At 48.0% G+C, this 14,052-nt stretch overlaps 1 protein-coding gene across 2 annotated transcripts in view; it reads left to right on the top strand.

Annotated features, from left to right (window-relative positions):
- Window positions 1-14,052, top strand: part of SCN1B (sodium voltage-gated channel beta subunit 1) — a 456,449-nt gene that overhangs the window by 299,708 nt on the left and 142,689 nt on the right. The window lies entirely within an intron of this gene.

Genomic DNA, 14,052 nt, shown 5'->3' with positions numbered 1-14,052 from the left:
ATCAGGCTTCACCGGATCTTTAAGATCCGGTGGTAAATCCTCAGATGACATCACGGGATATAACCCAACCTCTGGTCCTTGACTCATCAGTTTAAAGCCTGCATCTTCATCATGGGTCTGAAATTCTAGGTACAATAGATAGTGCAGTTTATTTTGCACAGTAAATCATGTTCTAGTAGGTTCAGAGGACTCAAACCAACACCATAGAGTGGTGATTCTCCTCAAAAGATCCTATTTTAACAGGTATTTCTTTTGTTGGGTTTTTCCCCAAGATGGGTAGGTTTGGAACTTCCACTTTTCTAACAGTAAGGGGGACAGCATCAGTATCGATCAGGAATGATATGGGGTTGGCTATTCACCGCACCTTTGATACGTGGACCATTCTGGTCTACCTCTAAGACTGTGCCAAGTATTCAATCTTCCTCCCCCTCAGGCACCGTCATTGTGACTGATCAGAGCTGTAGCACTCAAGCGGATCAAGCATAGGAAATTGCTAAAATGCATTCTGATTTTGGAAGGAATTCTTATTTACATTTGGGACTTGATTTGAATTAAATCGGGGACCATTTGCATGTTGCTGCAGGATCGGGCTTGTGGAACCTGCATCACTGGAGCTTGAGGCACTTTAGAATTTTGCGATTAATTCTCTAATTTTTCAATGTCATTCCTGATGCTCTCATACTGCTTATGTCATTTTCATCAAAACATACATGGTAACATTCTTCAAGGATTTGGTCCTAGTTAAATCCACATCATATGTTCGGGTTAATTCAGAGAGCTTATAATGAGCTTGCATTGCTCATTTAGTCACATCTTTACACAAGTTTGTTCTCTCAGTAGCAATCTAATAAAGAAAGATCAAGGTTTCCTAATATCATCTCTTCCAGTTCTAACTTTAGTTTAACCACATCCAGTGCATTTCGGGATCTGAATTATTTCTTTGCCTAATCCTGAACCTTCACTTTTCTTGGGGACCCATTTAGGAACCTAATATAATCCTCTAGTTCTCAGGAGTAAAAACCATTCTGTATTATTGAGGTATTAGACGCTATCCTTTCTCTGGGATTACTGTTGATAACACTCTGAGGTGAACATTTTGCGATCTTTGAGAGGACTTTCCTATAGGAGTAAATCCTGTCTGATTTATGGTTGATGTTGTAGCAGCAACATAAGGGGTATTCACCTGATTTGGGACTAAATAAGTACTTCCTATTCCTGGGGCCACAGGAGCATTAGCTGATATATCTACTCCAGTTGGGACTTTGATGTATATGTGCTGTGGGTCCTGCCAACTCTGGTTTATGGAAAGGAACTGCAAGACCAATAGTGACCGGAACAGCAATTGCATATGGGGCTTTGGGAACAGTAGAGTTATTAGGGCCACTGCTCCCTAATCTCTCTCCCATCAGGTTCTGACTCGTTTTTACTCCTGTATTTACTGGTATGGTGGCTATTCCAGAGTTTCCACTGGCAATTGCACCATTAATTCCCTCGGATTGGACCACATTATATGGAGGTGGAAGTGTTGATAACAGCACATCTAAGAAATCGTTGCTGGAATCACTATTACAGCCTTCACCTGTACTCTCTAGGTTTACTGTCTTTTCCTCCTTCTTCTTTTTTTTTTTTTTACTTTCTCAGGTTCTTCTCTCATCAATTTAGGGTACAGTCTAGTTCCCTCTACTATATCAGTTCTCTACCGCCGTTGTTCTGCATCCCATCTAGCATTTGCACAGCTACTCACTGCCTTTTGGACTCTTCCCTGATATTTTTCCTTTTGACTAACATGAGCTGCATGCTCCCAAGCATTAAGTGCTTCAAACTGTGCGGGCCTAGGAGGTGGCTTCATTTCGGACAATATCTGTCTCAAGTTTTCAATGATTCTCAAATAAATGTGTTATAGGGTTGAAATATCAATGCACCTTCTTTCTCTGTGATCCTATGCCATTGATTCAGCCAAATTAATGTGTGAAAGCCCACATTTATGGCCATATAATAACCTGGCATGTCTTCGGGTGGTGACTCTTCCCTCTCTCAAACAGGTATTCTTACATATCTCCTAAACAGATTTCATATAGCCTTAAAGAATTTCATTATCCAACAATAATGTCAACAATCACAAAGAGGATTTAATTTCAGACAGGGAATAATAATTTTTTTGCCCACTCTCGTCCGATGTTAACAACCAACAACAGCACGGCACTTTATGACATATCAACCAATAACAGTGTGGTACTGATGCCAACCATCCAATATCAGCACAGCACACTGTGACATCTTTCTCACTCCTCACAGTGAATCACCCTCCTTTACAATTTTTCTCGAACATTGCAATACAAGCACAACAACAAATTCAACAAATGTTGTCTGCTCCAGTAAAGAATCAATAGTATTCAATCACATCAGAAATGGACTAGAGCGACATGTTCCGGCCTAATCTGACTCACACTGGAGTGAAAGCTCAGATTAGTATAGCTTCACCCCTGCACAAAAGGATCCACCACACCATCCACACAAACTCTCACACAAAGATAAATGTCCCTATCTCAATGTTGCTGTCAACGGTACCTCATGACTAGCACCACAAAATCTCAGCAGACAATTACCACACAGTGTTTTCTCCACCGATTACTCATGACTATCCCAGGATCTTAGGCTACATACACATCCGCACTTCCACATCCGCACAACAACTTAAAACATTACCACATCACACCACACAATCTCTTCATAACACCGCAAGCTAGACATAGGCAATTGCTAGGTACGACCATATTGATACTCACTCTACCACTGTTACAACTTCATTCAAGATATATGGAATAGGGGGGGGGGAGCCTAGCGCGCATCCAAGATGGTCGCGTGAGCACAGGGCTCCCCGGACCCTTGCTGCTCCTCGGAATTTATCCTGAGAATATCCTGATGTGGTTTATGGAATCTGGCAGATGAAGACCGGCTGAGCACGTATCTCTTTTCAGAACTCGAATCGGACCTGGGAATCCTGATTTGTCGTTGTTCGAACTTTTGGGACCCACCCGACGGAGGTGCCCGGGGCGAGGGTGAACCGTGGAGCCGTGTCGTAATTGAACAACAGCGGCTGCAGTGCGGTGCCAGTGGCCGCTCTACCACTTTCGGTTTCACTTTTGGACTTCAGGGGGCTGGCCTGCGAACGCACTTGATGTGGCGAGGTGTTTCCTTGGCCTCTGCACGAGGCCTTGTCTCCACCCGCCACTAGTGTGCCCATCGCCTTGGGTTCCCCCGCACCGCTATCTTGTGGTCCTTGGTGAGGCGCTGGTCTGCGGTACCGGTGCCCCTACGACTCTTGATCGGCGGTCCCCTTCGGTATCCGTGACCACATGGGGGGCAAGGGGGGCCCCGAGGGGCGTAAGACTAAGGCCTCCCTCCGTGGGGGACCGGTCCAGGCCAACAACATGGACCGCTACACTCAGGGCAGAGGGTCCCCTGGAGCGACCGCCCCCCCCCCCGGATGCCGCCGGCGGTGGCACGACCGTTTCTCCGGAGCTTTCCCTGCAGGACATCATGGGCGCCATTGATGGCATCAGGGAAACCATCGCCACGCAATATGGCCCATAAAATCGACACGGTGGCAATCGATGTCACCTTAATTAGGGCAGACCTCTCCAAAACTAACGAGAGGGTTCAGGCTCTCGATGCGCGGACCTCCGCCCTTGGTGCGGATGTGTCGGACCTGCAGGCCGCGCTGGGTGACATTAAGGCGGTCAACGATCAGATGGCTCGGCGGCTGGAGGACTTCGAGGGACGGGCCCGACGCAACAACATCCGTGTCATAGGCGTACCGGAGTCCTCTGACAACCGCCCGGTTGACCTCCTGGTCGAGGAACTCATCCTCCAACAGTTGGCCCCTGCAGGCCTAAGCAAGTTCTTTGCCGTGGAGCGGGCACATCGAGTTCCGGGCGGTCGGCCGCGGCCGGGGGCCCCCCCGAGGCCTATCGTGGCCAAACTGTTCCACTATAGAGACCGAGATGCGATTCTGCAGGCCTCACGGGTCCACGGCCCGGTTCGTCATGAGAACTCATCCATTAACTTTTATCCGGACTTTACCCAACTTGTCCAGAAACAGCGGATGGGATTCCAGGGGGTGAAGCGTCGTCTCCGTGAACTGGGCCTAAAGTACTCTATGCTCTACCCTGCAAAACTCCGAGTGGAACATGAGGATCGGACTGCCTTTTTTGACTCTCCTGTGGCCGTGAGTGACTGGCTGGACTCGCTGCCAGACAGAGGTGGCCGTCCTGGGCCCTCTGCGGGCGCCGAAGGTGACGGGTCCCCTTTGGAGTGACTTTTGGTCCTTGATTCTGCCATTTTGCACTGTTCAGATGGGTTTTACTTCTTTTGTTCATTTTGTCTCGCTAGGACCTGTGTGGGGGGCGGGCGGGGACGGGTCCCTTTCCTCCTCCGGGGTCTTTTCGTAGAATGGGGTTAGGAGGGCGACAGGCACACTGCAAGTTGGGGGGGTTTTCTGGCCCGCAGGGGTGCAGGGTGGGGGGAGTTGTTTTTGGGGGGGGGTTGGGGGGAGGGAGGGGTTGTTTTGCTGTGTGTTTTTCGTTTGCAGGGCGAGGTACTGATTTTTGTCCAGATTCGGGAAATGTGCTGCTGAATGGGGGGCCTTTGATCTATTGGAGGGGATGGGGGGGGACGGGTTGAGGCTGATGTCGTGGAACGTCAATGGGTTGGGGGACCGTATCAAACGGGGTGTAGTACTGCAGTATTTGCGCCGTCTGACTCCTGATGTGGTGTTTATCCAGGAGACGCATCTGGTTGGTAATGTTTGTCATGCAATGAACAGGGGGGGATACCGCCTTGTGGCCCATTCTGGTTTCACAACTGGTTCCAGGGGGGTGGGCATTCTCCTGCGATCCTCACTTCCGTTGGATATCACTGGGGTAATCTCGGACGACAGAGGGCGCTATGTGTGTCTGACTGGAAGGTGGGAGGGGCAGCCCCTTTCCTTGGTCTCAGTTTACGTCCCCCCGGGCCTCCAGAACTCCACCTTTGCGGACTTGGGTCGAATGCTGCTTGAACTTCCGGATAGTCTTTTGCTTATGGGCGGGGACTTTAATTCGGTGGTTTCGGGTGACCTGGATCGTCACCCACCCAGGGCCCTCCCCGCTGCCCAGGCGTGGCTTGGTGGACTGCTGGAGACCTTCGGTCTGGTAGATAGTTGGAGATTAATGCATCCGACCCAATGTCAGTACACCTTTCACTCTGGGGCGCATGGGAGTCTTTCTAGGTTAGACTATTTCCTTATGCCCGCGGCACAGACTGGTCGGATACGAGAGATTAGGCACCTGGCGCGGGGTATCTCCGATCATTCCCCGCTGTGGTTGCTCTTTGACACCGAGTCGCGGTCTGCAGGGCGGATCGCTCCCATCAACCCGTGGTACCTGCGAGACCCTACGACTCGCGACAGTCTGGTTAAGGCTATGGACCAATACTTCCTTGAAAACGAGGGGTCGGTGTCGTCCGCAAGGTCCCTGTGGGAAGCTTTTAAAACCGTGATCCGCGGACATGCCCTCTCCCAGATAGTGGTGGCTAAGAAGCATAAGAGTGAGGCAGTGGTGAAGCTGGAGACTGACATCTCGGGGCTGGAGTCGGCCTTGGAGACGGGTGTCACTCCGGACGGGCTCCATGCCCTCAGCCTGAAACAGTTTGAATACAGGTCTCTTGTCACTGACGCTGCCAAAACGATGTATAGGGAGCAGCAGGGTCGATTGTATGATGCCGGGGACAAGGCGGGAAAGTTGATTGCGTGGCTGGATAAGAAGGAGAGAGTGAATCGTGTGGTCCCGGAGCTGCGTGTCTCGGATGGAGTGTGTCTGACTGAGCCTGGCGAGATTGTGGAATGTTTTGCTGACCACCTCCGGGCCGTGTACTCCCCGGTGACTGATAGGGACGAGGAAGACTCTTGCCTTCTGCTGAGGGATATTGCTTTGCCCTGCCTGTCCGTCGAAGACCGTGAGCAGCTGGACGCCCCCTTGTCTGTAGATGAAATTGCATCTGCGATTCGGTCCCTTCGTTCGGGCAAGGCGATGGGCCCCAACGGTCTGCCTATTGAATTATATAAGTTGCGCCCGGATAAACTCGCGCCCTTCCTCCGTCGTATGTTTCAGGAGTCCCTTGAGGCAGGCTCCCTTCCTGACGACCAGCGTCTGGCTACGATAGTCGTGATCCCCAAGGACGGTAAGCCACGAGACCGCTGTGCCTCCTATAGGCCTATTTCACTGCTAAACGCAGAACCTAAAATCCTGGCCAAAGTCCTTGCCAATCGTTTGTTGAGCGTCATCTGCGATCTGATTCATCCTGATCAATGCGGCTTCATCCCTCACCGTAACACCGCTCTTAACTTGCGGCGTCTTCACGGCGCCCTCGCCAGGGCGGCGTACCTCTCCGAACCGGCCGTGCTGGTTTCTTTAGACGCCACGATGGCCTTTGACACCATCGAGTGGCCATTCCTCTGGGCTGTCTTGACCAAATTCGGCTTTGGGGAAGGATTTCTTGGCTGGGTGAAGCTTCTTTACACGGGACCCATGGCTCAGGTCGTGGTTAATGGTCGGGTCTCTCGGCCCTTCGCTCTCGGTAGGGGTACGAGGCAGGGGTGCCCGTTGTCCCCTCTGCTCTTTGCTCTTGCCCTGGAGCCGCTCGCTGCTTGGCTCCGCTGGGAGCCCTCGCTCAGAGGGATCCGGTAGGCCCCGGGCTTCGAGGATCGGGTCTCATTGTATGCAGACGATATTCTCCTGTATCTCACCTCGCCGCGGCAGTCGCTTAATGTTCTCTTTGATGTTCTGACTTCCTTTGGGAGAAATTCGGGTCTAACGATCAACTGGTCTAAATCCTGTGTCTATCCTATCTCCGGCGACCCTCCTCTCTTGCCGCCTCGGCTTCCGATCCAATTATCTCTGTCCGGCTTTAAATACCTGGGAATATACGTCTCGATGGACCCGGTGGCTCGCTATGAGCAGAATCTCCTGCTTCCACTTCGGCGTTTGAGGGAGGACACGGCTCGGTGGTGTAGGCTGCCCTTGTCCCCGCTGGGTCGGGCAGCGCTGTTTAAAATGATGTCCCTTCCCAGATTCCTCTATGCACTTCAGAACTCCTTCGATGTCATTCCTGTGTCCTACTTTCGGGAGGTGGAGAGCCTGCAGAGGAGACTGGTGTGGGACGGACGGGCTCGTATCGCTCTGGCAAAGCTTACTCTCCCCTGGTATGACGGGGGCATCGCGCTTCCCGACATTCGCAGGTATTATTGGGCCTCACAGCTATCGGCCATTAACCATGCCACGTATGCGCCTGGCTTGAATCCGGCGTATGAGATGGATAAATTCCTGCTTCCCGGCGGAAATTATAACAGGGCACTTTACTCCAGCTCGGCTGGACGGACCCTTACGGGCCCAACTAAGATTGCGGTACGGATCTGGAGGGCGGCCAATGTAGCCATGGGCTGGAGTGAGCGATTAACATGTGCTACTCCCCTGTTTGCCTCCGACCGACTGGGAAGCCTCTGGACAACGAAGGGGTTTGAACGTTGGGACACGATTGGTATTAGTAGAGTGGGAGACTTATGGATTAAGGGTGCGGTTAAAACATTCGCGGCGCTCCAGAGCGAATACGAACTTACGGAAAGGGAGTTCTTTCGCTACGCCCAGGTTCGGCATGCCCTGCTCTCTGTTTTTGGGGAGGGGACCAAGATCCCGGCTTCTTCGCCCCTCGAGGACCGCATACTCGATGGTCATGTCCCCGACAGTACTATCTCTTTAATTTATAAAAAACTTATCAATAATCGGGCTGACCTCTTGGTGCGCCTCCGGGAGGCGTGGACGGGGGATGGGGTGGAACTGGACGACGAGGACTGGCAGTCCGCACTGTCGTCCCCCAAGGAAGTGGCCATTCCAGCCCGTCTCCGCCTGGTCCAGCTTAAGATTCTCCACCGGGTGTATGTGACGGGTCCCCGTTTGGTCTCGATGGGATTTTCTGAAGACGGGCTCTGTAAGCGGGGATGTGGGCTCAGTGCCACCTTTCTCCATATCCTTTGGGAGTGCCGTGAGGTGGCTGAATACTGGCGCCGGGTTCATGTGGTCATGGGACAAGTCACCGGGGTTGCGCTGTTGCCGGAGGTGCGTCGCTGTGTCCTGAATGTGTGGGAGCCCAATGATTATAACGCGGCTCAGACTCGGTGGGCGGCCCTGGGGAACATGATTGCCAAGAGAGATATAGCGCAGCTATGGGGTTCCCAGCGGCCTCCCACCGCGTCCGTATGGAAGGAGAACATGGACTGGTGCATGTTCAGGGAGAAGACTGTGTATGTGGCTCGTGGTAAACCGGGGGCATGGGGTAGAATCTGGGGGCAATGGAACGCGTATCGTGGGGGTATCTGTACTCCCCCCCTAGTTGACACCGATATTGCTTTGTCCCCCTGACCCTTGATGGTTCCTTGCGACTTTTGGAATAACCGAATATAGACGTTCCTCTCCCGTGACCCCCCCCCCGACCTATCAGTACTCCTTCCTCTTGATAGCTATTTGAAGGTCTGAAGTAGAGTCCCCCGGAGGTAGCCTGACCCACACTTTTTGTCCTTATGCCTCGCCTTTTGTTTTTATTTGTTATTTATGTTAAACCTATGTATCCTGCTTCCCTAGTACTATCCGGAGCCGTGTACGGGACTGGGCCCCGGGAGTCGACTACTGCCTTAAGTACTGTATGATCCTTTCTGAATCTAGCGGCCGGCCCTGGTGGTTGTAGGCCCATGCTTGTAATTGATTTATTGTTCAATAAAATTTTCAAAAATAAAAAAATAAAAAAAATAAATAAAAAAAAAGATATATGGAATACCGCTGCTCCTCCGCATTGGGACATGGGCTTTGGGATCAGGACTGGGCATGGACTGGGGCTCTCAAATGGATACAGTAACTGCCTTTCTCTCAATAACTAAACCGTTCAACATGCTACCATTTGAGAGCGTGCAGATGCGTGATTGACAAGCTGCCATCTGATGGATCTTTTTAGGTTGACTGAGACGCCAAGGGAGTTAGCAATAATAAAAACATTCAACTTACATGAAGCCCATTGGCCACACTATAAAAAACAGGAATCTGAGGTTGAAGTTGAGTAGTTTTATTTACCAATTAATAACCAGCCCAGTGTATATTATGTCTTGAGAATATTAACAAATACAATATTACAGCTGGCAAGCTGAAATATTGCAATAGGTTCAGTCTCAGTAGGATAAAATATAAAGTAATCACAGGCACATCAATAAATAAACTGAGAATAAAAAATATGTGTTCCTTCTAGAAACTCCGATTCTCTCTCCTAAACATGAATACGTTGTAACATTAATATAATAAAGGTTCTAAGTTTAAAATATGGACGGTTCATAGAATAGGGTCTCAAGGAAGTGCAAGAAGGTGTCAGCATAGTAAAGACTCCAGCAGAATTCTTCCAGAATTGGAATAAGTGCTTAGCATGAAGCCTCACAGTTGTAAGAATAAAGGAAGCAGAGAGGTCTGTACCCCTCACAGTTTATTGGAATCTGCTCTAACTTCTAACAGTGTGAACGCTTATTAAAACCAGTTGGCAGTGAGGGCTACGACCAAGAGCGTACTGGTGTATAATCTGGGTAATTCAATAATGTTACTATCACGCTAGACTTGATGTGGTCCCACTGCCACCGGGCCACGTCCAAACAAAGTTCAAACCTATGAAAAAGGAGCGTGTAAATATCAATCCTTCCTTTGTACAATAGTTCACAAAAGTATAATCTTGGTCCATGTATTCATTATCATCCAATCACAAAAGCTCTCTTGGGAGTCTCTTTTGGTTGAATTTTCCATTCCAAATGTATTCAATCCATGATACATCAAAATAGAAGTACTGATATTACACGCTCCTTTTTCATAGGTTTGAGCTAATTAAAACCAATAAACTTCAACAACAAACATATCTCTTTACGCCCCATCAGGAATCAATCATTTCACTTCTCGTGGTATGCATCACATCACTTGAATTTCCCTTCCCACAGAACTTGGACAGTTACTGCAACCTTGAGCATTCCTCGTACTTGATACACAATGAATAGAAGGCTTCATCTGCTCATTAAGTCGTCACATTTCTCACCAAGAATTCTCTTCTCAGGCCTTACTATCAATAAACTAAAATGTACAACATAACTCCTTTTCTCTAGCTAATGAAATCATGAGAAGGCACCTGCAAAAGAAAGAACACATTAACCAACCAAAATACATCTCAAAAGTAAGGCCTTTATTCAGGGTAACTTTAACTAAACATTTAAACGTGCACTTCAAATACATGGTTATACTTGTGCACATGTAAACAAATTCAAACTAAGTAAAGGCATACATGATTACACTTTCAGAATATATGCAAATGTGACTAAAAGTGTAAATGCAAACGTGAATACAGAATACATCTTCATGTTTAAACTGAACATTAGTGCACACGTTTATTATGCTTCAGTTTCTCAATAGTTACATTAATGCATTTAAATGTTTACATACGTTATTATTTTTAAGGCACACAGTAAATATAATGTCAAATATAAATATATAATTGTGCATTTTTAATGTGTAAAGGATGGAGTCTAAATTGCACAACTCCCCTAGTCTGTTAATCCGTCTGTTAATTCAGTTCAAAAATTCAGTAAAAAATTAGACAGTAACGACATTACCCAAGGAAAACATCTACTTATTATGCTAGAGGTTAATAACTCAATCAAAAGACAAAACTACAAGACCACTCAACATTATTTTCAAGGGCACAAGTAGATGTAAAATAACCCCAAAAATATACAGAAAAAGCCAACCCAATTTAATAGCTGCTTGTCTTCAGAACTAGTGTTCTGTATACTGGACCAAGTGCAACCCATTCTGCACTTAACTCTCAGGTAGCGAGGGCGAGCATTCCACAGCTTTTCCAAAAGGTGGGGTGGGGTGTGGTGTGGTGAGGGAGAGGATTGCAAGCTCAGAGCACAATAATCAATTTGCAAGTCTAGTACAGCACTTTGCTAATCCCCTCATCTTCACTCCATGTTCTCTCCTAACTGAGTGACCCTGGTTAGTACAGTCACTTAGCAAACTTTGATATAAATGTATAAAAGGATCAGGTTGAGATTACATTCCCTCACAAGTCAAATACAGAATCAGCATACTGTTCACTCCAATTCCTACCTTGTTCATAGTGGGTAGAAAATCAGTCTTTAGTCTTCGCACTTCCTTCAGTGCAGTCTCAGTGGCTTAATTCTACCCCATGGAGAAGCCAATGGTGATCATGTACAGTTTCAGCAGAAGCCGCCAGGGAGGTCGGACGCTGCTTGCATCTTCTCCAAATGCACCCACGCTGAATGGACTGATGCCACTCAATTGGCCTAGTGGCGCTGTGCCTGTGCCCCCAGCAGCTGTAGCTCACCTCTGGGTCTATGTGGACGTTCATCAGTTATTGGCAGTCATGACCCAGCGGGGTGAGCACATTGAGGCAGTTGCAGCCCAGGCCGGGACTTACCGTCAGGAAGTTGCAGCCCTTCTGAGCCAGTGCACATGGAACGGCAGACGAGTCCCAACATGGTCTAGTATACAAGACAAAGCAAATGCAGCTCACGCAGGAGGATGTATGGATGTACGTTGAGTTTTGCCATTCTTGGTAACATAGGTTGCTCCTGTGTGAGAAACTAGGTTGTTGGTTGACAGGGGTGTAGCCCTGCTCAAGCAACAGCCACAATTCCTGGCAGGGTGCACCACAAAAAGTCCCTAAATTAACCTGTGCTTAAACCTGCGTAGTTTGGCACAAGACGCAATCAGGTTTAAATTGGAGGTAATAAGTAAAGTATTTATGCAGCACACAAATAGTAACAAAGAAAAAACACAACACAAAAAAATTCCCAAACCAATTTAGATAAATAGAGTAAATTTTAATAGATTATTTGTCTTTAAGAGGGCAAAAATCCAATCATTAGAACCGGAGTTATGAATTTGTCACATTTTTAGTGAAAACTAAAAGATCAAAGCTCCGATCGCGGACATCTAGTTGCGCGACACAGGGTCAAAGTAAAAAAATATGGCCAACCGTGATGGAGCACGGCTCAGATACAAGAAGTGGATAGGCCCGGTCACCACTTACCTTCGGACTGTCTGGCAGCTATCAGCCCTGGTCACAAAGCAGTTTCTTAGGGAACTCTGCATGAAGAATTTAGGTATGGAACAAGGCTGGGTGATTTTGGTCTACTTTTATGCGCATTTTCTGGACAGTGGATATGGATCTACGGTCTCAAACTCAGAAAAGATTTGAAGTGGTTCGCTTTCAAGAGTTTTTCTCAGGCTGTTCCCCAGGCACAGCCTTTTGTGTAAAGCGATGCTCCTCCCATTAGATAGTGCTAGTGCTCTGTCCAAGTTGGAGCTCTTACAACATAGGCACAATGCAATGTGAGTTTCCCACATCTGTGTCTCATCAGCTTCACTTAATAGCAATCATGTACAGACAAAAGGGCAGGCTTCCTCGGCTTGATCAACAGAAACTACAGTTCCGCTTTTCACTCCTACTATCTACCAAATGACAGTACTCAGTCAGAAACTAATCGGCAGCCCCTTGTTAACAAAGCCTTCATGGAATTTCTAAAGGTAGCTCTGTTTCCATCCTCTTCAATTGATTCTCAAGATGTCCACCCTCCAGTCACAAGAATGCAGGCAATACACTTCCACTGGCTAGCAAAGTAAACTCGGGCATCTCAAATGGGTCCCACTTGGTCCAGTATTTAGACTCATACACACACAGACTCCTGCTACCACACATGAGCTACATGCATACTATATGCACACACACAGAATGTCAGTGCAGTGTTCTGGGTTTTACATAACAGCCGAATTTTATACAAAAGGGGTCAGTAGGTCACACGCTCACTGCATCAGAAAAAACAGGCCAGCATATCAGACCACAAAACACGGTATGCTGTCACTGCCACCTCTTATGCCAAACCCAAGACAGGGACAGTGATCCTCTGTCCACTCTGGGGTATGTGTGCTATGCCCCTCTATGTCACCAGATAGGTCTTTGACGTCGTATTGTCAAGGAAAGATCTATTTCTCTGCAGACACTGTGATGCCAGAGCCACAAATAAAAGCTAGAATCCCAGAGACACATACATTTGGGCAATTGAGGGTTGGGAACGTGCCAGTGTACCATGCAGGGGATATTCCCGTCCCAACACCTATGGAAATAGCAAATTGGACAATACAAAATCAGAAGTATTTTGGAATCCCCTAGCACATTCTTTCCTTCTGTTAAAACACTCTAAAATTGCAGAATCCTCTTGGACTCAGTTGCTTTTTCATAGTACCTATGTAGTTTGATTACCCTCTATTTCTACAAAATAATTCCAGAATGTATTCTCTTTAGGCAACAGATAAACCCAAAGAAATTTAAAATGCATAAGCTTTTGCAGCCCCAACCTCCAAAGAATTAAATATTTTTCCTGATGTCGGTAGATGAAACAGACACTATTCTGAAAAGTATGAAAAAAATGACAAGGAAAATAATTAAGTCTAAGGTAGCTATTAAGTCAATTGCATTCCAAATTTGCCTCCTCAAATAAAACAATTTTTCTACTGAAAATGTAGTGCCCCTCGCTTTCAACCAAGCTGTAGCTAATCCATTCTAAAATCAATGTACGTTAAGTCCCATGAATCTTATCTTGCTGCCATCCCAATTTTCAGAAAACACAACTCAGTGGGGCATAGACGGGAGCAGCTGAACACCGCTGATCCCGCGAGAACGTGCCCCTCCATGGATTGACCGGAGGTGGAGGGCCTAAGCAGGCGTACCGAGAGCAGCGGCATCCAACCGGGCCTCGCGGACTTGTGACAAGTCAGAGGCGAGCTCCGACCTTCGGCAGAGACCCGCAGTCAACACCAAGAGACCCGGGCGGCCGAGCGACTTCCTACGCCTGCTGAGAGCGCCCTTGGATCTCCCTCCCGCCGGCAGAGCAAGGGATCGGACACGCTGATCGAGGCC

This window comes from Triturus cristatus, chromosome 7, assembly GCF_964204655.1.
Source record: "Triturus cristatus chromosome 7, aTriCri1.1, whole genome shotgun sequence".
Taxonomy (NCBI): domain Eukaryota; kingdom Metazoa; phylum Chordata; class Amphibia; order Caudata; family Salamandridae; genus Triturus; species Triturus cristatus.
Note: the sequence above shows the minus strand (reverse complement) of the source record. Positions and strands in the feature narration are given on the sequence as shown.